General features: G+C 40.9%; 1 long non-coding RNA gene across 1 annotated transcript in view; it reads right to left on the reverse strand.

The window, feature by feature from the left end:
- Positions 1-26463, reverse strand: part of LOC135445021 (uncharacterized) — a 52245-nt gene that overhangs the window by 22024 nt on the left and 3758 nt on the right. The window contains exon 2 of the long non-coding RNA XR_010439427.1: positions 5539-5603. This is a non-coding gene — a long non-coding RNA (uncharacterized LOC135445021). The remainder of the gene's footprint in view (positions 1-5538; positions 5604-26463) is intronic.

Below are 26463 nucleotides of genomic sequence, written 5' to 3' on the forward strand. Positions count from 1 at the left end.
TACAATAACACTTAAACAATCAGGTTTATTATCTGCTTGTCTTAATTAAATGCCTCTATTTTTTCCCCCAGAGGAAGAAAGTTTTTCTTACATTAAACAATTTAGTTTGAAGTAAATGAGCCTCTAAAAGATTTATTGTTTACTCTGATTTGATTTACTCTGCACAGAAGATTCCTGTTCATGACTATTAATGTGACTTAGCCCAATCAGATATCTTTCATTTGTGTCCTACTTCAAATCTTTAGTTTCTCCCATATGTCAAAAATGTTGGGGCTGCTGAATTATAAAGCCTTGTTGCTATGGCAATTAGCTCCATTACCTAGGTGACAGTGCTGGCATAATGTCACCACTAAAGCAATATAAATCCTGAAATATTTTTAGTGTCTATTGCAGATGAAGCACAGGAAAAACAACCACTTATCAATGAGCCAAAATATCCATAGGTAATGGGAAGGAAAGTGAAGCTTGACCACTATCTGTGCTACCTGGAGAAGTGCAGGTAGAGAGCAGACTCGACAAGTGGATCTCCTACATGCAGTAACACTACAAGAGAACCATAAGGAATAACAAAGAAAATCCCACAGAGAATAATAATTTTTAAAAAAAGGAAAAACTTTCTTCCTTGTTTGGGCAACTGCTGAATGAACTACACCTCTCTACTCCCACCACAGTGCCCTCTCCTAATTCTCTGGGGTAATAGGAAGGCATGTGTTGTAGCTGCATGAATTTGCATATTTTAAGCCTTTGTATTCTTTCTTATACAATATTTAGTCACACTTTGAAGTCTCATTTGGGGTTAAAGTCTCATTGTATTGGGAACTGTACAAATAAAAGCAGTGCTTGATAGCCTCTGCCCTCCCAGAGCTGACAGGCTTGCAGAAGGGCTCAGGTGATGGTGAGGCAAAAAGCAGCTACTGCCATTTTCCTGCTTATCTACAATTTATGAAAGCTTTTATCTTCTAGCCTCTAGTCACACCAATTCATACAGCCGATAGTACAAGTGAAGCCCACAGGTAGCAAATTTGGCAGTGATTAAAAGGACAATGATGGCAACATCTGTTATGTTTTGGGTTTTTTCTCCTCTCTCAGCTTTGCCTCAGGTTTCTGGGGCATGCTGAAATGTGCTGGTATTGGCTGCACAGTCAGCATCCAATTGCACCTGCTTTGACCAGCGAATCTGCATAAAACGTGACAGGATTTTAATCTGAGAGAGAAGCAGAAGAAAAAGTCCATGTTGTGGAAACCTGCCAGGAAATCAGTCTTTAGGGGAACACCCATAGCCACGTTAAAACAGATGAAGGATTTAATCAATCTTTAAGCATTCAGACAGAACAACAAAAATGTTATTTACACTATCACATACACAAGGCTCTTCTTTTTCCCCCTGCCAAGATAGTGTGTAAGCAATTAAATACACCTGAGCAAAGAATATGCATCAAATAACAGCAGGAAGAATTCACTTTTGCTGCTCCCAAAATGAATCAATTTCTAGTTTATTTATTATTTAGAATTATGAGGCTATGCTTAGAGCAAGTAGTCCTTGATCCATAAATCATTGCCACACCATTAATTATCAACACTCACTGCTTGCTGACTTGGTTAGTCATATAAATCACATGGCACCCTGAGCAGGCAAATGATAGTTGCTAAACATTACATTTGTTCCTTTTGTGCCACTTTCCCCTCTTGTTCCTCTGCTGGACTTTTTCAGAAACACTGCATCCCACTTGCACATCAGCAGCCTCTCTTTATTTATCCCTTCTCCCCAAGTATTCATTGGTACAAATCACATTTGCAGCAAACTTCTGAACTTGCCTAGCTCAGGATGTAGCCCATGGTCTCTGCCTGAGCAGCTGCCATTGAGAAGCTGAAAAACCCCATATTAATAATGCCATTTTGGATGGAAACAAAAAGGAAGGACCTTCTCTGATGAAGATGCAGGCTGACTTCACAGCTGTAGGGTCTGTGCTGCCTGTACTCCAAACTGTCAACAACCCACCAGGAGAGTCCTGCATGTGGGCTCACTTCTGACATGGTCAAAGGTCACATCAGTAATTTCTCTCTCTCAGGGATTAATATTTCATATTGGTCCTCTGCTAGGAGATTCAAGTAAATTAGCACTGATGATGTGCCCTTTTACTTGCTGGTCTGTGGACTTCATTAGGGCTGGAGAAGAACATGTTTACTACAGAAGCCACAGCAAATATCTTTTACAAACCTGCCCATGCATTATTTCTTGCATTTGATCCCACAGTGATACTTTGCTCTCTGAAAATTCATTTCCTTCCTATTTTATTTTCCCCTGACAATGAACACAGATGACAGCATCAGAAACCCACAAGGCTGTGGATCCAGGTCTACATTTTGCATCACAGTTCGAGAGGTGAGACAGGTCACACACAAGGCCAACCCTCTGCATTGTGTTGGGAGCTTACAGAGTTTTGGCTTTCTATGGACTACTGAGGAATAAAACAGGCATGGTCATTTGCAGCTGAGAAAAGGGGAATATTAAAGCTCATTTATGAACAGTCACAATACCCAGCTGGAGCTTAGCAAATATAATAGAAGTTTGCATCATCTACCTGCTTAGTTGACAATTTTCTTACAAACACTCTCCAAATGCCCTACTGCATTTTGGGCACACTGCTGTTTGTACAGGAAGTGACAAAGTTCTAATTCTTGTGCCCCAAGATGTGTGCACTTTATCTTTTGATTAATTCTGTGTAAATTCCCTGTTTTGCACTTATGACAGCCTTCACCTGCATACTGCCAGACAGAGCCAAATGCCCAAGCTGGACTTTTATACAATACATAGAGAAGGACTTTGGTTTCCTTATCAAGACCTTTCTTCTGCTCCAAGGAAGCATCTTTGGCCTGGGTGCTTTATTATGGCACTCAGTTACAAGAGTGCAACCCTGAGACAAATACTGAATGACTGCATACATGGCAAATAAAGTGAAGGTCTCAGCAGGTACAACAAGAAAAAAACCAAAAAAACCCCAAAACAAACCCAAACCTTTTGCACTTCACTGGAAAGCACACAGAAACATCCAGTAGGAACTACTGAGCCAAGAATAAGGAATGAGGTGCTTCTAAGACACCCCAAATTACAACTTTTGTCCCTATTCTAGTGCTTGTTCCCAAGAGGGCTGAGCATCCTTCTCTGCCAGCATCTCCAGTCAAACAAGTGCCTGTGTGCTCTGTGAGTCAGAAGCTTTCAGATGAAAGTGCTCACACTAAACCCAAGGATCATTTAGTAAATGAATAACACTCAGCTACCTCAGGTGCAGCCCACAGGAGCATGTTATGTTGTGCAGCAGTTTACTTTATGAGCTGAAAATTACAACTGATAATACTGTCTAGCTCCTGTCATGAGAAAGACATTGAAATTGCTGACCTTCCACAGAAGATAATCTCAATTCATTCAAAACAGTTACATGCCATAAAAAACAGCGTGCACCAGCGGTGCCTGTGTTACAGAAATAAGTATAACCAGTTCTGTACCCTGTAATTTATACATAATAGCCATAATACACCATCAAGACAAAAATTCAGCCTGAACGTGCAAAAATGGGAGTGAAGATATTACCCTGTAGTGGGGTAAAAACATTTCTCAATGCAAAGTTTTAAAAACATTACTCACTTGTTTTCAGCAATATTAAGATGAAGCAATCTTTTAGCTTGTCCTTAGAGACATCATAATTTGAGCTCAGCAGTTATCATTTTAGCACAGGTACCAGCTACCAGAAGCTATGGGCTACAATCTTATAGGCTTGCTTTATTTATTTTAAACTCATGTAAATGTTGGGGAGAGAGACCCTGGGAAATATGGTGGTATAAATTTCTTATGAGTTATTCCTGATGTTCAAAGATGCCCAATTAAGTAATTCCCACTTCCTTTAATGAGAGGGCCTCAAAAACTGGGATAGTGCAAACAGTATGTCATCTAGTGTCAATGGAGAGAAAATGTCAAATGTTTGCAATACCAATAGAAACTTCTTTAGACCCACACTTGGTGCTACCCTCAGCAATCAGTATTACTGTCAGCTGTATCAGGGCTCAAGGCTCTTCAGAAAACTGCAGCTTGGGCCATTAAGGACATACACACACACAAACACAAGCCCATTACCCTAAAAAGCACATTCCTGCCAGTGGCACTTACATTTTCAGCTATTGCCATTTAATTTCTTGCTTAGTTGAAGAAAAGGATTTTTCTTTAGTTAGTAGTCCTACAGGTCAGTTTATGGCAAGCAGCTAGAAACACACAGATGTCTTATTTAGGGTACAAACTAAATCTCACAAAAATCCCATTTTCAATGAGAGAGTTAGGATTAAATATTTCTGTTGATAATTACCCAATTCACAGTAAGTGGTCAGCTCTGCAGTGACCATATTTTTGGTCTGTGCAAGTTGCTTTGCTAAGGACTGAGCTGGGAAGAAAAAACCCAGAATGGGATATAACAGGAAAAATCCACTTTTCCCTTCTCTTCCCTATGTTGCTGTCCAGCAATGTGTTTGTAGAAGAGGGGCTACTTTTAAAGGGAAGTAAAGGGCTTCCTTGTCTGCTTGTTTAAGGAAAAAAAAAAAATAACAGCTATCTCTCCCCCCCTCTGTTTCTTCCTCTCTTTTTCATTCATAGCCCTCCTGCATGGTACAAATTGAATATTTGCTTGTGCTTCCCCACTGCCCCATTGTTGCACCAATTATAAAGGGGTGAAAAGAAGAGACTGTTTTTTCTGTTCTAGCCATAATCTTCCACAAACCTCAACTCTTTCTGCTACAAAGATCTGCCTTGGTTTCCAAGCACTTCACTCAATACTGTCTGTATACATCCAAGGACAAAAATGTTTTCACTCAAAAGTGGCCTTGTATGGCTCTCAAGCTGCTGAGAGAGTTTGGCTACACAGGAGATTGGTTTTCTTGCTGAGGAATATCCTATTGGGACAGCCATATTATTCCTGCCTTTCTAGAAAGTAGACAAGCAAGAGGCAAGGAATAGATTACCAACTATGCTTAAAGACAATGAAACATTCAATGATAGGGATCTCTAGAAGAGAGCACTGCTGTGCTCACTCTGCTCACAAGCGTTCTCACTGATCCTCTCTCCTACACCACCTGCAAGGGATTTTAATAACCCAAGACCCAACCTCAACAACAGATGATTTTTAAAAAAAATATATTTCTCACAACAATCTGCCTCACACCAACATCTTTTCACAATACAAACTGCCTAAGTGACTTGAAGTACAGCCACTGAATTTTGTTTGGGCACACTGAATTTTCATGAAACTCTATCCAAGAACACCAGAACTGGCAGAAAGCAGCAGGAACTCAAGACCATGATTATTTTGGAGAGGTTTTTCAAGTTTTGCATGTATCTCTGGGCTTTCTGAACATGCACAACTCATGAAGGGAAATATTTGACTTTCTTTTGGGAAAACAGCAACCATTCTGCTGGTGTTACAAAACAAAAAGGGGAGGCCTGACCAATATTTGGGTTTGATCTTAAAAGAGGAGTAACACTTCGGTTTAGCTCACCAGTGTCCAGGAAGGCTGTCCTGCAGAGGAGCTGGAGGATCCCATCTGACAGAAAAGCTCAACATCTGTGGAAGGAAACAGACCAGGAAGAAGGTTGTGATGACTGGAATACAAAAAAGCAGAAAGGCCAACAAAACAAGACAAATGTCATCTGAAAAGACAAGTCTATTATTTTAATGTCATGTTCACCCTCATTTTGAGGAGTGGAAAATTAGTGCCCAGAGCTTGTGCATCAGTAAAAATGAGAATATTGGTGGCACTCCAAGTCCAAAGGTTTTAGCTACCTTTTTTTTTTGCTCAGTGCAAATTTTTTCAATGGACATTTCTGAGCACTAATTTTTCTTTCTTCTGCCAGTCTGGGATGCTTAAAAACAAAGTATAAAAGGAGGGGAAGAAAAAAGAAAAGGTGTGATTGAAAAAGTCTTGGTACGTTTTGCTGGAATAACTGAGCCTTGCTCATCAAATGATGCTCAAACATCTGAGCACTTGATGGCTTCTCAGTACATTAAAAATACCTCAACAGCAGTTCTTTTGTTACAATATGGATGCATAACATTTCTTGCTTCTCCAGAAACACCCTGCTTAAGTTGTCTGACTGATCTTTAAGCACTCACAAAGAAAAAAGGTCCACTAATGCAATTTCACTGTCATTGTTTTCAGAGCTATTGAGCTGTAAATCCTGCATGTGAGGCAACTGATATGTGAACACCTCATCTGGAAACCTATTTTTAAGGAAAATATTTCAGGAGGTAAATTTAGTTAAAATGTATGTAATTAGAACATGAAAGGGCAACTTATTTCATGGAGAATATGAGATGCTTGATACAGTACTGGTATATAGTAAACTCAATTTCTTTTCTGTATTTGGTCTTCACAGATGTAAAAACCTATACAGACATGTTGACAATATTGTATATACTTCATGAGAAAATTGAATTTCTCCTTAAATTATACTGTGAATTACTCAGCTCCCTCTGCATGAGATAAAAAAAAAAGAAAACCAATCCCTGAATACCAAGGTTTTTTTGCATAATTGTGAAGTCCACAAGAATTACTGTTACATTTATATAACTTGGATCCACAGTGACTTTTGAATGTAATTGAAATAATTCATTGTTCACTTGCAATGTCAATACTTTGCTGTTCTGCACAAGAAGTTATGAGCTATCACAAAGTTCTGAAATCCACTCAGCACGCATTTTCAGCAACATAAAGTGGTTTTCCTTGCCATTTATTTTTATTTCAGTTAGTCTATAAAATTCAATATGCTTGATATTAAAGAGGAAGATGGATAAAACAGTTGATTCACTGCATTTGCCACTGGCATAGTGGAAATTACAGAAAAAACTTTGCATCAGCATTCTTTGATGTATTAGCTGATCATCAGTATTCAATTATTTTAAAGAAGATTTGTGAATTGTAAGCTAGTTGTAGTAAAAAAAATAGTAAAAAAAGGTTTTAGAGAGAATAAAATTAAAAGAGAAAAAGAATGTAGTCTGAGCTAACAGCTGGAAAAAATCCTGCACACAGAATATCAGGATTCATCAGTGACACAACCTGCTTTAGATCATTTGTTTATCTAAATATTTGACAGCATTCAAACTTGAGTAAATATTATAGAATTTAAAAATACATTCAATAAGGAAGAAAACATCCTGGGAAAGTGATCATTCAGGACATTGTCAATAGTAACAGAGACAGCACTGGGCTGGTCATCAGCCTCAAAGTCTTCACCAGCCATCGTGAAACCAGAGAGATTTGTCTTATTCCACCCAAAACCGTGTCTGCAGTGATGCACTGATAACCTTCAGCTGCACCTTACCTCAGACACACTGTGCTCTCCAAAGCACTTCTCAGTTTCCCTAAGCTGCCCAAATAACACACAAGGAGAACAATAAAGCCAGGCTGGAATGCCCCTGCTTCCCCAGACTGATTCAATTTATCTGCTGTGCCAGATTTTCTTCTTCCTAAATCCCTGCTCCCCCCTGCCAGATGCTGGTGGATTTCCTACAAACTCTCTACCTTTAATAAATTAAGCAACATGTCATGGGATATGTTATCATCACTATTCACAGAAAGGAGGGCGCTATAGAAACTCTAGGAAGGATATACAAACTAGTTACATTCAGAAAAGAAAGATGCATAAAGAAAATAACATGACAATACTACTCAGGGGAGTTCCTTCACTGGGTGCTGGCTCCTTTTGTGTTTAGCAGCTCCATGAAAGTGTCCAATTTCCTTGGAACACTCCTGTGACTGCCCAAATTCTATAATACCAAGAGGAGGAAGAGTACTACAAACTTAATTCCTTATGAATAAATGCAGAAATGTTTAAAATAGGGCCATAATCCTACTTTTTCTCTCACATTTTTCTTTAGCATGAATGCTTTCTAAAGCAGAATAATTAAATAATGACAAGAAGAAAAAAGCGAAGAATGATTGTCTTCTTTGGAGTTTTAAGAGCTGTACTTAGAGGGAGAAAGGGTTTTTGACATTCTTTTTAGGGAATGGGGTGGTCTTGGTGTTTTTTACTATGTTAGTGTTAAACATCCCAAAAAACTGTAGAGGAAGTGATGAGTTAAAAAACTGAAATCAACCAAAAAACAACTAGTCGGAATTATCAAATCAGGTAGTAAATGTCAATTTAAGACAAGCTATAATATGGTTAAATTACTGTTAAAAATTTGGAATGACAAGATAAAATTCATTAGTCTTCTATCAGAATTCACCTTTTTTCCCCTCCTTTACTACTTCAGCTGCAGGCTGTCCAGCAGGGTTTGAGACATAATTTTCCTTAAATAATTGTTCTTTCCTTAAATAATTGTTCTCTCTCATGCTTCTCCTCAAGTCTTGCTTTGCAGCGTGAAACATGGAAAGCATTTTCACTCTCCTGCTAAAGAGTTCTCCATTTCCACAAGCCTTTCCTTTCCTTTCTTGAGTGTTTTTAGCAATCACGCCTAACAAGCTTCATGAGATACTCCAACACCGCAGGTTGGAAAAGCTTCTCCTGACACAACCTCCAGTCATATTTGTCATTTCTGCACTCAGTTCAGTGTTATTAGGGCATGGCAATCCCGTGGCCACCCAAAGGGCTGGTAGCTGATGCCCCTGAGCTGTGTTCCAAGCAGCACAGACACGCATTTAACTCGATCTGCAGAGCAGGAGGCTCCTTCTCTCCTGCAGAAAGGTATCGCTGCCTGATGACTGGCAGCAGAACAATACCCAGCACAAGCAGCTTCCAAGTGAAGTTACTAATTAGTGCAGATGTTGTGAAGGTAAGAAGCCATCAGAACTTGGCAGGGATAACTTTGTCATTAAGTTATTCCATCTCTGAGTGACAAAATGATTTGCAGATGACTGTGCTGCGTTCTCTGCCTTTCCTTCTCACACTCCAGCACTAGGAACAGGAGTGTAATTTGGGATTTTTTCTCTCTCAACTATGCTTCTTTCTGGTTGCCTGTCATCTTCCAGCAAGGATGGGAGTAAGAGGTTTGGATGTCACCTGTGTTCAAACATTGTGAAATGCAGCAGAAATGGAGCTCTTAATGACAGAGATAGAGCACAGAGCAAGGAGATGTGAAAACACAGCTCAGCTGGAAGTCTGGAGCGGTCTTAGGGAGACAAGTCATCAAGAGTGGAGCAGAACCTTACCCTAACCTCATTCTCCTAATGAAGCCCAGTGAAATGGCATAAGGCATTTTCAAGTCCTAATCTTTCAGTTTGGCTTGGTTGGGGGTGGAAGTGCCCTGTCTCTGTGGCAGAGGCAGGCTGTATAGAAGACAACAGAGCAGTCAGAGATCAATGTCACAAAACTTTTGAAATGAAAACTGTCGCAGATATCTTTCCACTAAAAATCCCTTCTTAGGAATTTTTTCCCTTCTGAGAAGCTGAGAAGCCTCAGGAACAAAATGTAAACAGTGATTATCTGCTGCTATGGAATGCAACAGGTGCATCTGTGATTGGCCCATGTTGGATGTTTGTAATTAACGGCCAATCAAGGCTGAGCTATGTCGACAGAGTCAGAGAGAGCTGCCTTTTGTTATTCTATTCTAGTCTAGTCTAGGCTAGTCTAGTCTATTCTTAGCTAGCCATCTGAGAGGAAACTTTTCCTTCTATTCTTTGTAGTTAGTTATAATGTAATATATATGTCATAAAATAATAAATCAAGACTTCTGAAGATCGAGTCAACATTCTCGGCTCTTCCCTCGCCTGAGACCCCTGTGACCACTGTCACGGAAAGCCTCCCCTGAACTGGGTGTAAATATTTCAGGAAAATGTGGAGGCAAGCAGAGGAAATTGTTCTCCAAATGGAGTCTTCTCATGCCTGGGATCCAAGGATCTCCTATGCATGCAGACACAAGCCACTGCTCCTGCTTCAAAACGAGCTGCAAATATCTCTGAGACAGCCACTATCCCTTCTGATGTGAGCATCGTGCTTGTCATTAGACTCTGCTGCCAAAACTTCTGGCTGACTGATGAGCACAGCTACACTGGCACTGTGCACACTGACACGAGACACAGCATCTCATGTGCAGGGAAGGGAATGTTACAGTCCTGAGCAACATGACAATGAGAGCCAGAGGACAGAGCTATGAACTACTCATACTATGACTGAAAGGGACAAATAAAGTGTTGGTGATGTCAATATTCCAAAAGTACTATTTAAAAAAAAAACAAACAGTTTTTCCTCAATGTGAAATTAAAGGGACACACCAGGCAACACTCTGCTCATACAATTATGCAATGAGCAGAGTGAGGGATGTTTACCTCCACAGCACCCCTCCTAGGGCCAATTTCCACCAACACATGTGCACAGCTTTGCTGCTGTCACACTCTCGTTAACCCCAAATGGCCATTCCTGCTCTCTTGGTGGCCGTGATTAATTAGCCTGCTTTGAAAAGCGAGCTGCTCTGTGCCAGAAAACTCTGAAGCTGTGCACTAAACACACAGGGACACAGATAGGCCCCCAGTCTTCAGCTGGATCAGGATTTCTCAGTGGGTCTGACAGCTATTTTGCCATATCCATTTGACAGTGTGGGTCCATGAGCCAGCACAGATCTGGCTGCTGCCACTGCACAGCCACTCTTTCCTTCTGTACAGAGAAACAGAAAAAGGGCTTCCACCATTATGCTATGGCTCATACAACTACACAAACCCTGGAAATAAATATAGGCATCAACACCAGCAGCTCGATTTTTAGATGTATTAAAAATGTGCAGCTCCCAGAGTTACTATACAGAAAAGGCAGACTTCTTTCTTGGTGCCTAGCACCTAAGTATCTAAATATGGATTTTTTTTGATTAATTACCTGTCAAAACTCCATGGATTTGCAATATTATTCATCCAGCTACATTGTAAGAGATCTCTTTCATATCTTTTAAATGCAGATCTAGGCTCAGGTGCATATGTTGATCCCTAATGAGCCATTTCTGTATCAGATGATTCACTTTCTGCATATGATAAGGTACAATAAAAGCAGTCACCAATAAACCACATCCACTCACATTTTGCCTTGTGTAATTCCTACATTTAAGAGTTTTGCACATGAAAAGCTACTGGTAACTTTTTTCCACCCAGGTGCAGCCTCTGTTGTTCTGCAGGTGCACGTAAAGATTAGCAAAACATAGCTTGTTTTAGGTTTGCTTGGATTCAAATACCACAGAGGAACCCTTCTTCCTGTCCTAATTGATGGTGTGGGACTTTAGACAGAGGAAGAACAAAACCCTCTGTGGTCTGTGTATAGCAGGCACCAAAGAAAGAAATAATTGGCAACAAGCTTAACTGGAGGCTAAAGGTAAAGCACAAATGAGTGGAAAATCCAGCGTTGCCCATAACAGTTATTTTTGTCACTATTGGGATTTTTTTTTTTTTTTGCCGTGACTGTAATCTCTCACAAATAAAGCCGTTTACCAGCAACACATCAAAAAGGCATTATCAAAAAAATCAGCCAGGTAGACTGCTTCAGCTAGGGCAGTGCATGCAGTGCTGCCCTCCTTGAAGGCTCAGATTTATGAGGCAGAAACATTGCTCCAGGTGGTTTGCAAGAATAGGTGCAGGAGGTGGAGATTCCAGAGAGGAGGGTGTTGTGGTTAAAGGGTGTAAAGCTGTGTTTACACCGTGCTCCTCGATAGCTGTAAAATTAACTTGGATATTTCAAGAAAGGACAAGCACAAAGCTGTCAGCACTGCAGAGACAAGGGGGAAAAAAAAACCCATCTTTTTTTTTCCTACAGTAAAATTTCTGTCAAAATGGAAAACAGGATTTATGTAGAGGTATCATAAAGTTAAAGTTTCATCTGCAGAGAGTTCAATTTAGAAGCTGACTGTGAGAGAGGGGGAGAGGACAAGGCGTAGGAAATTTAACATGCTTCCCAGGCACATGCTGTTGACAGTATGATTCTCACCTCCTAAAGCCCGTGAATCAAAGGTATTGAAGATTCAAGCATTTTTCTCCTGGCAGTGGGTGGCCTCATCCCAAAATCCAGCTGCCTTTCTGTATGAGACAGCTGAAATCATCTTCACATAGACGCTAGATTTATGTTACTATGCAGATCATATCAAACATATATGCTCTGTTCAGTTTTCTCACAGTATAATTGCCTCCTACTCCAAGCTAAGCACGTGTCCCATCACAAAAGATCCAAATAGGTCTTTAGGCATACCCCAAAAAAATTAACCAAGTTATAAGGTGATAATAAATAGCTGTTTTCTCTTTCTTTTCACTCTTCCTCGCTGACTTCCATCTACTTCAGTTTTTTCCAGTGCTGACACCTGGAGATCAGCTCTTTTCAGAAGCAGAAATGGAGTGCTAAACTGAAAAGATCTCACAAGTACCTACTTGATTATTTGAGAGCCAGGGCCACAGAGTGACCACACAAGCTGCCAATGTGACTGGGAGCAGCAGTCCATGCAGTCAGACACACCTTGTCCTCAACACTGACCAAAACAAGCCCTTTTAGGCAAAATATCCTCACAGGCAGTTGTACAAGAGCATGGAGTCTCATAAAAACCTCTCCATTTGAGCCAAGGGGTCCCATGAGAAAAGATTTATAACCCTGTCCTTGATGCTTACAGAATCTCAGAACTGCTGTATGATCCTAAAGTCCCCTCATTTTCTACTCATCTTCTTCAGTGAAGAGTCCCAGATATACATACAAGAGGGCTTTCCACAACACTACATATTCTACTTTTTTCCCTTGGAAGACCCTCATTTCTGCTGCAACCCTTCATCACTGGCCCTTTTTTCCTAGGCAAGATGTGAGCACCAGCTGTACCTTTACCACTCAAGATCTTGTCATCTCCATCAAAAGGAGAGTTTTTACACCAAAAACCTGGTGCACCAGGATTTGTTTTTTCAACTAATTTTTTTATCTTTCACTTAACAGCACAAAAGAAGCAGTGCACTGTCTCCCAGTGCTCATACCCACCTCTCAATGCAATAATTTAGTGGAAAGAGCTTTTTACTTAGTGTTAGCTGGTATTAACCATGCTGGCTTTTACGCCATGTTAATCTAAAATGGGTATGTATGAGTGTGGTATCTCCATCTGCAACTATATGCATGTGATTTAAAGCAGGGTATCCAAATAAGGGCTTGTGGGGCTAATTGTAGATACTGACTTTGTAAAATGGCAGCATTAAAAAGCTGCCATTCCATTTAGTAGTTAGCACTAGGCATTTCAGCAACTCTCTAAGTGCATTTTAGCATAATTTGTTCAAAGATCTTAATCTTTGAATGAGCCCAGCACCTAAATATCCTGATTTAGACACCAAGGTGTGTGTGAGTGATAGATTCATTTGGGCATCTAGTCCTTGGAAAGAGCAGCTGGAAGCCATGAGAGTTTCATTTAAATGCTGAAGTAGGATCTGAGCTCTTCTGAAAATCAGATATTTAGGGGTAAAATCTATAAGCATTCAGGTCAGTAAGAATTATCATCTCTGTTGGACAGGATACATTTGTTTTACTAGATAAAGCAGCAATCATTTAGCTGTATTTCTCACAGCAAGAAATGCCATTTTTCATGAATTTATGAAAGTGTGGCCAAATCTCTATGCTTTATCTTCCCTCTGTATTTGTTATATGAAAGAAACAGGTAAGGTTTGCAATAGGACACAGAACTAGCTGAAAACCTGCTGTCAAGATTGCAGATTTGAAATAAAACACATATTCTGAAAGGCTCTACTAATTCAGCAAGAATAAGTGAAGTCTGAAGACTAAAAATATCAGCCTAAGGAAGACCCTATATAAAGTCTGTGCTATTCTGCTAAACAGTTTCTACTCCACTGATGCTATTAGGGTGGTACTTTAGGCGTTGCTACGAAGATCTGAAGTGTGTTGAGCAGTTTCCTTAGTTAGGGAAACTTATTTGACATCTGTGAATGTGCCATTTATATATTGCACACGTAGCAAGAAAATACTGATTTATTGGTGTAGGTTGTTCCTGAGTAGAATAGATTTATATATTCAACTCCAATTTATCTACTGTTTTTGGGAGAGGCAAGAGGGCAGAATCTGGGCAATTGAAGTAGTATTTGCTCCTTACTAGTTTTGGAAAAAAGCTTCCCTTTTTTTTTTACAATCTCTGCAAATAACAAAGATAATTCCCAGCTCAAAATGGTTCATCACATAATTTCTAGCAGAAAAAGATTTAATCCTACCAAACATGAGGATCACCACGCTCTGCCCATGCATAGTACCTGCCAGTCTACCCCTTGCCCAGATCCTGTCTATCCTATTAGGTAACACAGTTTTACTTCTTCAGGCTGGTGCATAATCCTGTAGGAACAAAGCTGCCAATGCTCACTGTTTTATGGAGTTTCATGTGCTATTTACTGTTTCCTCTCCAGGCCACAAGCCTGAGAATATTACACACCCACTCACACATACAAACACATCTTTCCCTTTGTTTGCATTCCCAGCTCTGGAGATTATGGATCATCCTGGAACTGCAAACTCCGTTCATCCCAAAATACCGAAACCAACCCAAGATGAGGGCAATCTTTGGCTCTTCCCTGCCTGGGATTTCTGGGGTGAGGGAGGGGGAAAGACTTCTGATTTGGGAATGTGCCTGGTAGGCCAAGTTTACCCCCTTGCAGCTTATGCAACAGCTCTGACTCACTCACTATAGCCCATCTGCCAGGATGCATCCTGCTCCTGCCACATTGAGAGGCTTCAAGGGGCATCCAGACTTCTGTTACCTGAGGATTCTGTGGCTGGGAAAGAAAAAGGCTGCAAAATTAACCTGGAAGTGGTTCCAAAGGTGAGGAGGTTCCAGAAGCGGCCTAGGAAGGACCAAGCCCGTGCAAAGATGGATCACAAGAAGATTTTCTGGAGAGTGATCACTGGAACATCAAATCTGTTTCCTTGACAGGTTCACAGGCAGCATCACCTTGGGTGAATTGAGAGCTCCAAAGCTGGAAACACAGCCCACTAAATCCATTTGTGATGATGGGCCAGCTGCACTGGAAGTGTCATTACAGCTGGTGTCTTGGCTTGCTTCAATTGGCATTTATGTCCTAGCACAGTAAAATTGGCTTTTATTTTGCATTTATTGAAAAGTGATTTAAAAGACTTCCACACTTTTTTTTTCTGTCAACTAAACATACTTTGGAGCCTTGGTTGGTTTTGTTCTTTTTTGTAATTTTTTTTTTAAAAGCCAGAGCCTTAAAAAAGTCAGCAATTTCCATGAGAAGACAAATGTTAACTACTTCAATGAATACAAATCATGGAAGAAGTGAAATTATTAAACTTTCTCCCCTCTTGGAAGCTAGAGATAATTTAATACCTGAGGGAGGTGCTGACTTCCCAACTGTTTGCTTAAATATATTATTTGAAGTATTCTTAAAAATACTGTTCCCTCATAACATTGAGCATCCCCATTGCCCTAACCATCAAAATGATTTTCATTATGAATGCAGGGCATTCTCACTTGATTCATGACAATAAGGAAAATGGAAAGTAGACAGAAAATCATGAATGATTGTGCAGTGTTCCTGTGAGGCTGAGTATCAAAGTCCAGAAAGACCAAGCTAATCATTCCTATACTTCTTCCATTGTGGGCCATCCTACTTAGTTACTGTGAGAATCAAAGGTTCTTAATTTCTTGATCACCCTTGAAAAACGAACAAGTACCAGCAGCCTCACAGTAAAATTATCAGCCCTCAAGCTCTAAGCTGAGGGGGAAAAAATGCTCAAAACATAATAAAGAAGGTAGGAATACATCTGCCTTTGTAAATAAAAAAAAAAATCACACTGATGACTAAATGGCATTCATGCTAATACTGCCAGAGGCAAAACTGTGACCTGAGAAAAAACATCAATCTCTTTGTGTTGCTCTAGCCTCATTGGGATTGCTGTATATATTAACATCCAGATTTTTCCCATACATCAGTTGCTACTACTGCTTCATATTTTCTCCCCTGCAAGGTCAAAATGTAGCTCATGGTGTCTCACTATTAAAAATAAGAAACAAATGAAAGATTTGTTTCCAGTCAGCTCAAAGTCACCATGAAAGACAGACTGATCTGCACACAGAGCAGCCTAGGAAGGAGCTTCCAACAGTAGGAGCAGGGATGCTAATGGAACCACACTGAAAGGTCAACATAGTTCTCAAATTAAATTAAAAAAAGGAAAAGAATCTACTCTATGCTTCCTTAGATGTTCACGTCCATGTAAGGAGTGCAACTATAGCTCAGCAGTGACACAGAAACCTCAGCAGGCTCCTGTCGCACTTGGCACATCCCAGCCTAGTGCTGGTGCTGGGTGCCCCAGTAAAGCATGGTCTCAGGACCCTGTCTATCCCCTCACCACCCTGGTAATTCAGCCTGCTCCACATTTATCTGCTGAGCAATTCAGCACTGCCTCCCATGAAAAGCTGGAGATGACAATGATCCAATGTGGATCGCACCATGGGAGATGTCCCAGAGCCACCCACTCTCATGGGATGGTCTGGAGCAGAGCTACAGGATGAGCTGTATCCCCACTCTGGGATGGTCTGGAGCAGAGCTACAGGCTGAGAAAATCCTGGGGCCACCATAGATTATTCTCTGCTCAAAAAATGGCAGGACAGTCCCACCCTCATCTGTGCCTGGGAAACAGGGATCCCTCCGACTCCATAAAAAGGTGGAGTTTGTTATTACCAAAGCCATGCAAGTGACACCAATCTTGCTCACAGGTGTTGTGATAACCAAGGCTTTATCTCTCATATTTCCCATACTATCTTCGAGTGTAAACTTGCCTGAGATGCAAAGTGGACTCAAAAAAAAAACCTATTCTAACAAATCAGTCAAAGCCATCAACTAAGATTGCCTTGAAACCTTATAGAAAATAACTAAATTTAGGATTATATCAAGGTCCAGGCAGGATGAGTTTCGATTGCATTCAGATGTGACAGCAAAATTTGAATGCTCATAGCTATTTGTAAATTTAGGCAAGAGCTATAACTCTCTTTCTCATTTGTCAGTTCAGTTATGTTCCAGTTCTGGTGCTCTACTCAAATGCTTGGCAAGATTATGCTTCTGTGTTTTATTTCCTAATCTGTCCATTATGGTAACTAATTTATTTCTATGTAATTTAATTATCTTTAGCTGTTCCGCATCCTTGGTGCTCTCTGACTACTCCATCTCCAGCTATTTAATTTTCACTCTTCTACTGCATCTGAATGATTGCTCTTTACATAGATTGCTGGCATGGAAATGTTGCTTAACTTGTAGCATCTGCTGGCAGAGCCAATTTTATTTCAATACATCATCTGGCCAAGGGGATGGACCTTTGGTCCTCAGGGTTTGTATTCAAAAGCCACGATATTAACAAGGTTGCTCTGCTCTTTCCCTATCTTGGTTCCTGCTCCTGTTCCACCAGCAGGTACTATTTGCAAAGCAGAGAGTTTCCTTGATCCTTGCAAGTCTGCCTTTAATTCCTTTATTTCTATTTTAAAATCCTGCCAGGCCACTGCTGGGAGATCCAAGTTGAGGAAGAACTAACTTCCCCCCCCCTTTTTGTTGTGACTGATCTTAGTACGAGTTTCCCAGCTGAACCCTGTGGAATGCAGATTTCACCTCTGCCTACAACATAAATTTATTCCACATTCAAAGTCCTCACAGAGGCTCAGCAGTAACTTCAGCTCCTCTCAGGGCAGCCTTTCCTCAGCTCCTGGGTGCTCCCCTGCCACAGACATCCCTCTTGCCAATGCATAACAACTGCAGGATACAAACATCATTTCTCTTGTTTAGCATTCTCCCTGTGTCACCTTTCTTACAGCTGTTCTGCCACAACAACATTTGCAGAAGTATAATAACCTGAAATGTGGCATTTGGATGACAGAGGCATTTCACACGAAATTGTCTTCATTTTAGCCATGTGTATTTGTGTCTCAGATGAAAGCAGCATCCCTTACACCTTTCTTTTCAACATTTTTCTAAATTAATAAGTCTCAAAGTACAATAGCAGCAGATAAATTTACTTATTACACAACAGTTGCCAAAATTTGTCACTAACAGGTGTATGCAGGACATATTTCTTCACAGTAAAGAAGAAATTAAATCTCTAAATTATTTCATTTGGCACTAAGACAGAAGTTCTTTATTCTAAATATATATGGACAAGTTCTTTATTCTAAATATATATGGACAAGTTTTCCACACAAGTTTTACTTTGTGATATATTAAAAAGAAATAATAATTCTTGCTTAATAGGCTGTTCTAAGGGCAAACTACAATTGCCAGATGATATCTTAAAAAATACAAAACATATTCCAATTATCTGGAGATCTTTCTGAAAGCCTATTTGCCTCTTCCCACTTTTTTTACTGACTTTTTCTTCTTGGCTGGTTTCATCCTAATAGCCCATGCAGCACCTCTCACCTGTTCTGCTCCAAAACCAATCACTGCCCACTCCCTGAAGTGGGAACTCAGGTGCTACTCCCGATTTTGAAGATGGTTCAAGGGTGAGAGAAAGCTGGGTATGCAGTGAGATGACAGGATACAAGTTAGGTCTGGCCAGACCATCTAGCAGCATGAAAGATGTTCTGGCTTGCTCTGAACTATTTTTTTTTAAGACATCAGAAATCACACAGTGATTCCTCAGTGTGAGTTTACAGAGAGAACGTGATGCCCACCCTAAGAAAAACAAAGTGAATTTTAATCATCTACTGAGGAATTGGTAGAGTGAAAGCTGAAAGCCTTGTGGAGTTTGGTGGTGGCAGGTGTGACGGTGCTCACAGGGGTCTTATGTTGAAGGAAAAGATGAGGATCTGTCTCCATATTTCAGAAGGCTTGATTTATTATTTTATGATATATATTACATTAAAACTATACTAAAATAATAGAAGAAAAGGTTCATCTCAGAAGGCTAGCTAAGCTAAGAATAGAAAGGAATGAATAACAAAGGTTTGTGTCTTGGACAGAGAGCCAAGTTAGCTGGGCTGTGATTGGCCATTGATTACAAACATCCAACATGGGCCAATCACAGATGCACCTGTTGCATTCCACAGCAGCAGATAATCAATGTTTACATTTTGTCCCTGAGGCCTCTCAGCTTCTCAGGAGGAAAAAATCCTAAGGAAAATATTTTCATAAAAAGATGTCTGCGACAGGCAGGGATCTGCCAGCTGTGCTGACCCTGCTCCCCTTGCATATCACCCCTCTGTGCCAGCCCTGCTGCTCCCAAACAGCCTTCCCCTAGCCAGGATTCCAGGGGTGAGCATGATTTATCCTGCAAACACTGCTCCTGCCTGCTGGAGGTGGACTTGATCCAGAGCAGGGAGGATATTCTGCACATTCTCCAGCACTACCCATGCAGACAGGGGGATGTTAGAAACAGGAGTTAAGGGTCTGTGGGAATATCAGCTGGTACCAGGAGCTGACTGCAGACAGAAAGAGCAAGAACAAGCAGGAAGGTGAGAGCATAAAAGTCCTCAACTGCAGTGCAACAGGAGCCTGAGGTCACAACAGGGACTGCTATTTTCTGGCAGGAGAGAAATAGTAAATCAATGCTTCATTCTGCCATCTATGGCACCCTGCCACAGGTGGCTCACACGACAGCCTTCTGCAGTATATCTTCCACGCTTAGGAACATTACAAGAAGCAGAACAGTTTCCACAAGATGTATTGTGTTTGTATTTTCAGAAGCCTCTAGAACCTCACAATAAAACAAAGCAAAACAAAACCAAACCTACTCCCCTGAACACAGGCAGCTGAGGTCTCAGGAGCAAGGTTTCAACAGGATAACCTTATTTTTATTTCTTTTTAACTTTTTATATATACACTCTCTTAAATGCAGGAGAAAACATTAGACACTCTTAAACAAAATACCTAGAATTATGACTTGCATCTGAAATCTGTGTGGGTGGATTTGGGTGTTTGGTTTTGTTTTCCAAACACAAAGTCATGCAACCTTTCTACTATGTCTACATGCTTCAAATTGCACTCATCTGTCCCAGGAGATGCTCACCTGGGAACCTTGTATTTCAACTATGTAAACAAACCTGCTAATTTACAGGCTAAAAATACACCCCAGGAGGAACACTCTGATTTCCTTGGCACTGCCCCTCAATCCAGCTCTATAAATGGACCCCCAGCCAACTAATTTACTCTAATGCCAACCAAGGAGTAATTCTGCTGTGCTCCAAGTACTTGTTCTGCTTTCCTTGCCAACACCACCAACAGCAGGGACAGAAACTGCCCTGAAAACAGGCAGTGGTCCCTGGATCCTTCAGCCTGACCCTCAGGCAGGAGAGTGGGGATGCATCAGCAGACCTGTGCTTCTGACAAGGTAAATTGTGAGCAAACTGATGTGAAATTGCCAGGTACGAGGCACCTGCTGGTTATGACAAATTTGGTTTGCTCCATTATTGCAGGCAATATAAAACCAGGGCATTGCACAGCTTCTGCACTTACATCCAGGGCAGAGAAGGATTTCTTACAGGGACAGGTGCCTCCAGTATCACTACTTCAGTATTTATCCCTGGCTCCATTCGTTTTTCTGCTTATAGCTCAGAAATAAAACACTGGCTTTTTAATAATTAAATAATTAAGTGTTTATAATTTAATAATGAAATTATAATTAAATTTTATAATTTTGTAATTAAAAAGTGGATTTCTTTCAGCTCCGTTACTGATGCATCTTTGTGCATGTTCACAATGGAAACCTTAGAAATACAGGTCCTGCAAATTTTGCCTCAAAGACACCCAGTGTAAGTTCAGATCTGGATGTTACAACCCTGGGTTTTGTCAGAAGTTTTCAATGTCACTGTAAAACCATTTATGTTTTAATATATTAAATGCTTATATATTGGATTTTGTTGTAGATATATTGATGCAAGGTGGCATTAATTTTTTGCCAGAAATCAGTGGCTGTAAACACTCCAATTTTACTACTTAAACTTACAAAAGCAAATTACTACTCATCTGTACCGAGGAATCCATTTAAACAGGTAATACTCACAAGTGCTAATTTTGCATAAACTCTGGTAATGTTTATTAATGAAAGATACAATATATCATCAATTAGGAAATGTTCAGCAGCTAGTTATTAATAGACAAAATAATCCCCTTTGGCTCCTCAGCTGTCTTTGCAAGTGTTTAACAATGAAGATATCCAAGCTCAAGAAGCCTAAATAAAGAGGCTTTGCCTCCTTACATACCTTTCTGTTCTTTAATGTTTAGCTCATATAAGTCTATATAATCAACATATAAATCAACAGTTGAGGCTTATGAAGGCAAAGCCTAACTACGCATTTCCTTTCACTTCTGCAGTCACAATATGTTGTCAGGGGCTATATGATGATAGAAACACCTCCAGTTCAGGGGGAGACCAGGACATGCAGCCCTTGCTGCACTGGAGATGACATTCCTTGGTCAGCATCTACACCCTGACTGGTGCCTGCTGTACCACAGCAGTGTCACTCATTCTGATGGCACATCCCTATTTCCTCTTCTCCAGATCTATCCCTGCACAGTCCAGGCCGGGCTACCACCCTCTCTTGCACAAACTATGAGGAATTGCAGCTCGAGAGGGTGCAGGAGCCCTGATGGCACATGCCAAGCTCAGCCTGGTGCATAATTCTTGGTGCTATTCAGGAATAGCAGTTTGGGCAGGCAGTGTTTTCCCTCACTCCCTAGCAGCTCTGCACTAACACAGCCTCCACAGATCCTGCACTAACACAGATCAGTTCTGAAGTGCTGGGAAACCCTGAAGTCACTGCAAGAGACTCAACAGCATCGCTTCAGTTGCCTGTTTCTGCTCAGCAAGGAGCCGCACAGAGAAAAGCTTCAGACCTTTGAGCAGAATCCTTTCTCTCCAGGATATGCACCCCTGTTGAATTTGCTGGCAACCTCAACATGGGAAGAGAAGAGAATCTTGACTCCATGTTTCAGAAGGCTGATTTATTATTTTATGATATATATTATATTAAAAGAAAATTATGTAGTAAAACTATACTAAAAGAACAGAGAAAGGAGACATCAGAAGGCTTGAAAGGAAAGAATGGAATGATAATAAAATCTTGTGACTGATGAGAGAGTCTGAGACAGCTGGGCTTGATTGGCCATTAATTAAAAACAACCACATGAGACCAATCAAAGATGCACCTGTTGCATTCCACAGCAGCAGATAATTATTATTTACATTTCGTTTCTGAGGCGCCTCAGCTTCTCAGGAGAAAAGATCCTAACAAAAGGATTTTTCATAAAATATGTCCATGACACACTCACTCTGTCCTTGCTGCCTCTCATTCACATTTCGATGCATTATCCAGCTCTTCCAGCAAGACTTCAGAGAACCACCCTCCTTCAAGGCATGTTTAGTTGAAATTTGCTGTATTTTACTCACACCACAGGAGGATTTTCACTGTAGTATTTTACTACAGCTGTTTTCAAAAATTAGGTGAATTACACAAAATACTAATATATTAATATAATAATCTGTTGCATTGTAGACATTATTTATATCATTTTATAGCATAATAATTATAATAAATAATTCTCTCTGGTGATCAGTGAGAGGAGATGAAGAGTGGCACAAAGCTGTGCCAGGGGAGCTTTAGTTTGGATATTAGGAAAAGTTTCTTCACCCAGAGGGTGGCTGGGCACTGGAACAGGGTCCCCAGGGCAGTGTCACAGCACCAAATCTGGCAGAGGTTCAAAAAAATTTTGGAGGATACTCTTGGGCAAAAGGTGTGACTCTTGGGGCTGTCATCAAAAGACTTGAACTTTGATGATCCTTGTGGGTCCCTTTCAAGTCAGGATGTTCTATGATTCCATGAACTACTGAGATCTGCTCTTCTTTCCCTCAAATCCATAACCCTGAGTCCTGCTTTTTTTTAGGGCCCTTCCCACAGGCTCTCGTGTCATGGAGATCAGCAGAAAATGCAGAACTGTCTGAGAGCATTTCAGCAGGAAACAGTGTCAAATTAACCAAGTTAACATGATAGATTGTGATAAATGGAATGCCTGAGGTGCTGTGTGCTTGAACTACATGGTGCTGTGCATCACAGCAAATGTATTTCCTAAAAACCCCTAACTGGGCAATTTCAACCATATAAAAATACTACTAAATATGCCTTTGCTTGTTGTCAGACACTTTCTTCTCCTTCTCAGCAGCTATAAAACATATGGTTTACTGAGCTAAGAGCCTCTGTAAATCATGCAGTACTACCTGTGGGTTATACTTAGTCATAGACACGTCCTCAGCTGATGTCAATTATTGGAACAGCCCTGACGTCAGAGCTGAGATTATTTACAGGGGCAGGAAAATGAGAAGGGATTTGGCTTTAGGGTCAGGGGGACATTAAAGGAGAACTTGGTCTGGAGAAATTAAAGCCATGCAATGACTCAGATCTGCTCCTTGTCTGCTTGAGAGCAGATCTGTAGATATGAACCTGTCAATCTTTACTCTCCTGCTCACTGCCTCTGCTGCCCTTTGCCTTATACAGCATAAACCTAAAGAAACATCTCTGAAACAACATGAATACATAGAAAAATAGCATTTTAGAGGTGTTTAACATTTGTCTCACCCTCTAAAAAGAGAGGGTGACAAACCTTCCACAGGAGCAGCAAGGACAATGCTCAATCTTACAAGCTTCTCTATATGGGCAGGAAAGAAAATGCTTGAAAAGGCATCTCCGCACTATAATTCACCCACCAGAGAAGAGAAACTTTTTCCAGTTTGTCCATCCTCCTGGACAGAAATTTCTCCTGGACTGTAACCACAGCATGACTCCAGGCCTCCTCTCAGGGTAGGTTTAGTAGGAGCCTCCTTTTAGTAAGAGGGTCACAGCAGCTAAATAAGAGTGCTACAGCCTAGGGGTAAACCTCCTTCACAGCTGGGAGGGTTTCCCAAGCCACTTCTGCAGCAAAGTTCCAAGCAGCCCTCACAATATTCTAAGTTATGCATTACTGCACTGCAGTATAAACCTCACAACCAAGGTTTTTGCAACTTCCACAGTGTAGTTTCATAATAGCAGAGCGTTATAGAGTCAGGAAAAAAAGAAATTAAAGCAAACCATGACCATCTAATAGGAAAATAACCTCAACCTTCTCTACCTGTAGGAAGCTGTGGAACTCACAGAGTTAAAAATTATTTTTCACTCAATCTCATTATGCATCCCACACTCTAGAACTTATCTGACATGAAAGGGAATAGATGGATATAAATATAGTACATGAAGTGCAGCATTAACTTTAGTACAGACAAATTACGTTCAAGACAGTCAACATTTAGTCTGGCACAACTGCTGTACTGCTACAGCATTTGGGGGAAGAAAAGAGGGACTCAGGATGGTCTCATTTGTCTCCTTCCAATGGGTTATTCAAAACTGAATCCTGCTTTGACCCACCCCAGGCTTTGGGGAGCCTCAGTGCAAAGATGCTATTTGTGAAGGTGCTTGTAGGAGCAGCTTGGTGGGGTCTGCACAGGGAAGAGGCAGCACTTTGTGGAGCTCCTTGTGGGAGTGAAACAGCTCATCTGGGAGAGGCCTCAGCTGCAGCACCCACCAGGGATGGCAGCTCCTCCTGATGTAGCCCTGCTTTACAAAGGTGTTCCCGATGCAGGGGCTTCTTCCTTTTGTTTCCGTTTTAACAATCCTGAGAGCTTAACAATTTCTTTCATTTAAAGGAGGAAAATCAGAAAGAGAGCCAGAAAACCCAATTTCCTATTTATTTTTAGTGCCACTTAATGTGCATCCTGCTAAGCCAACAATCATCCCAGCGTGAGCTGACTAGAAGCAGCAGCAGGTAGCTTCCTGGCTAGCTGGCGGGGATCGGAGTGGATAAAAGAGAAATAAGACTAGGTTTGCCATGCAGAGTAAACCCAAACAGGGGATTTCACTTGTGCTCTCTACTCACATTACAAAAAACTTCCTTTTTTTTATGGCAGGACCCCTTAGCTCAAGATATAAATATGGCCCCCTGAAAGATTTCACAAGACCAAATAACTGCTGTGAAACCACCTCTGGTGCCAGGGCCTGCCTTCCTGTAGACCCATTTCAGAATCACCTGGGGGAGGCAGCAGGAGCAGCTTCTCCCAGGCAGGAACAGAGGTGGAGTTTTGGCCCTGAACCCCACAGAGATGTTTCCAGGTGTGGCTCACATCAGCTGGCTGGCTCAGCAGCAGCTGCCCACTGACACACAGGGCAAGGGGTTTAGTAGCCAATGCTCAAACACTGCCATGAAGTGTTCTTTTGCAGACACCTGCCCAGTGGAAGGAAAGTGAGCTCTATTAGCTGCACAGAGGTGCATCAGCTTTGAAACTCCAAGGTCAGATCTCTATCTGAAGATAAGCATGTACATATATAGAAAAGCAACAGAGGAAAAAATTACTCAGAGGGAACATTTATTTCAACAGCAGAATTTACTTTTTTTTTCAACAAAATAAGTATTATATAATTATGAGTTTTGTCCGCTGGGGGAGGGCCTGCTAGGGGAAAAAAAAAAAAAAAACCACTATTCTGGCAAGTCTTTGTGGTATAAAAAACAATTCAAATCAGGTACCTGCCAGCCAAAAAAAAGTACATGCAAATGCTTTACTACTCAAATCAAACTGGAGAGCTGTTTGTATAGGGTATAGGAGTTTGGAGAAATAAAAACGTAGTAACTTTTTAATCCAGAACAGTGATGCTGCTCTCAGGATAACTTCCCTCCCTGCTAAGTTGAATGAGGGCACAGGAAAACAGACACAAGGACTAAAGGAGACAGGCAAGTCTCCCACCTCCTGCCAGGAAAAGCCATCTCACAGCACTGTTCATTTTACATATATAGCTTGCCATATTCTCTGCCATAATCTCAGAGATTGCTAACAAACTGATATTTAAACATCGTCCAATAGTCCATTCACAAGTATAATGCATATTTAGTGTCACTGTTATCATTAGATAATCTGAGGCTTTGGGGCAGAAAGCCAAGGCTCTATAGAGTCTTTTTAGGGCCCACACTTTCCCCCCAGAGTTTATGGTTTCTACTATGCAGTCATTACTCATCATAGGCACAATACAAGTGTAATAGGAAAGGTAAAGCATGAAAATTGCTGGGACAAGGGCAGCAATACCTCACAAATCTGAGCTCCTTAATCAGCAGAAAATTACAAACATACATTTTTTTCAGTGCAAGAGGACAATCTCCAGACGCAAAACTAAGACTTTTCACTGAAAACGCCAAGTTTGCAAACTTGGGACCAAACACAACAAAAGAAATCACACTTCTAAATCAACAGCAATTCCTACAGAAACACACAACCAGTGAGGAGATGCCAGGACACCAAACATACTCTGCATTTTGGTTATAGGAGATTACTCATGACTTAGCACCTACCTCAAAGGAGACAAGCAGCAGAAGGGCCCCTACCCTTCTCCAAGGGATTTAAATAGCCCAGATGGGGATCCTGGGAAGGCCATCAGTCAGGTGCTAGCAATCAACAGCATCTCCAGTTCCACTAAC

The sequence above is a fragment of the Zonotrichia leucophrys genome, chromosome 3 (genome assembly GCF_028769735.1).
Source record: "Zonotrichia leucophrys gambelii isolate GWCS_2022_RI chromosome 3, RI_Zleu_2.0, whole genome shotgun sequence".
NCBI lineage: Eukaryota > Metazoa > Chordata > Aves > Passeriformes > Passerellidae > Zonotrichia > Zonotrichia leucophrys.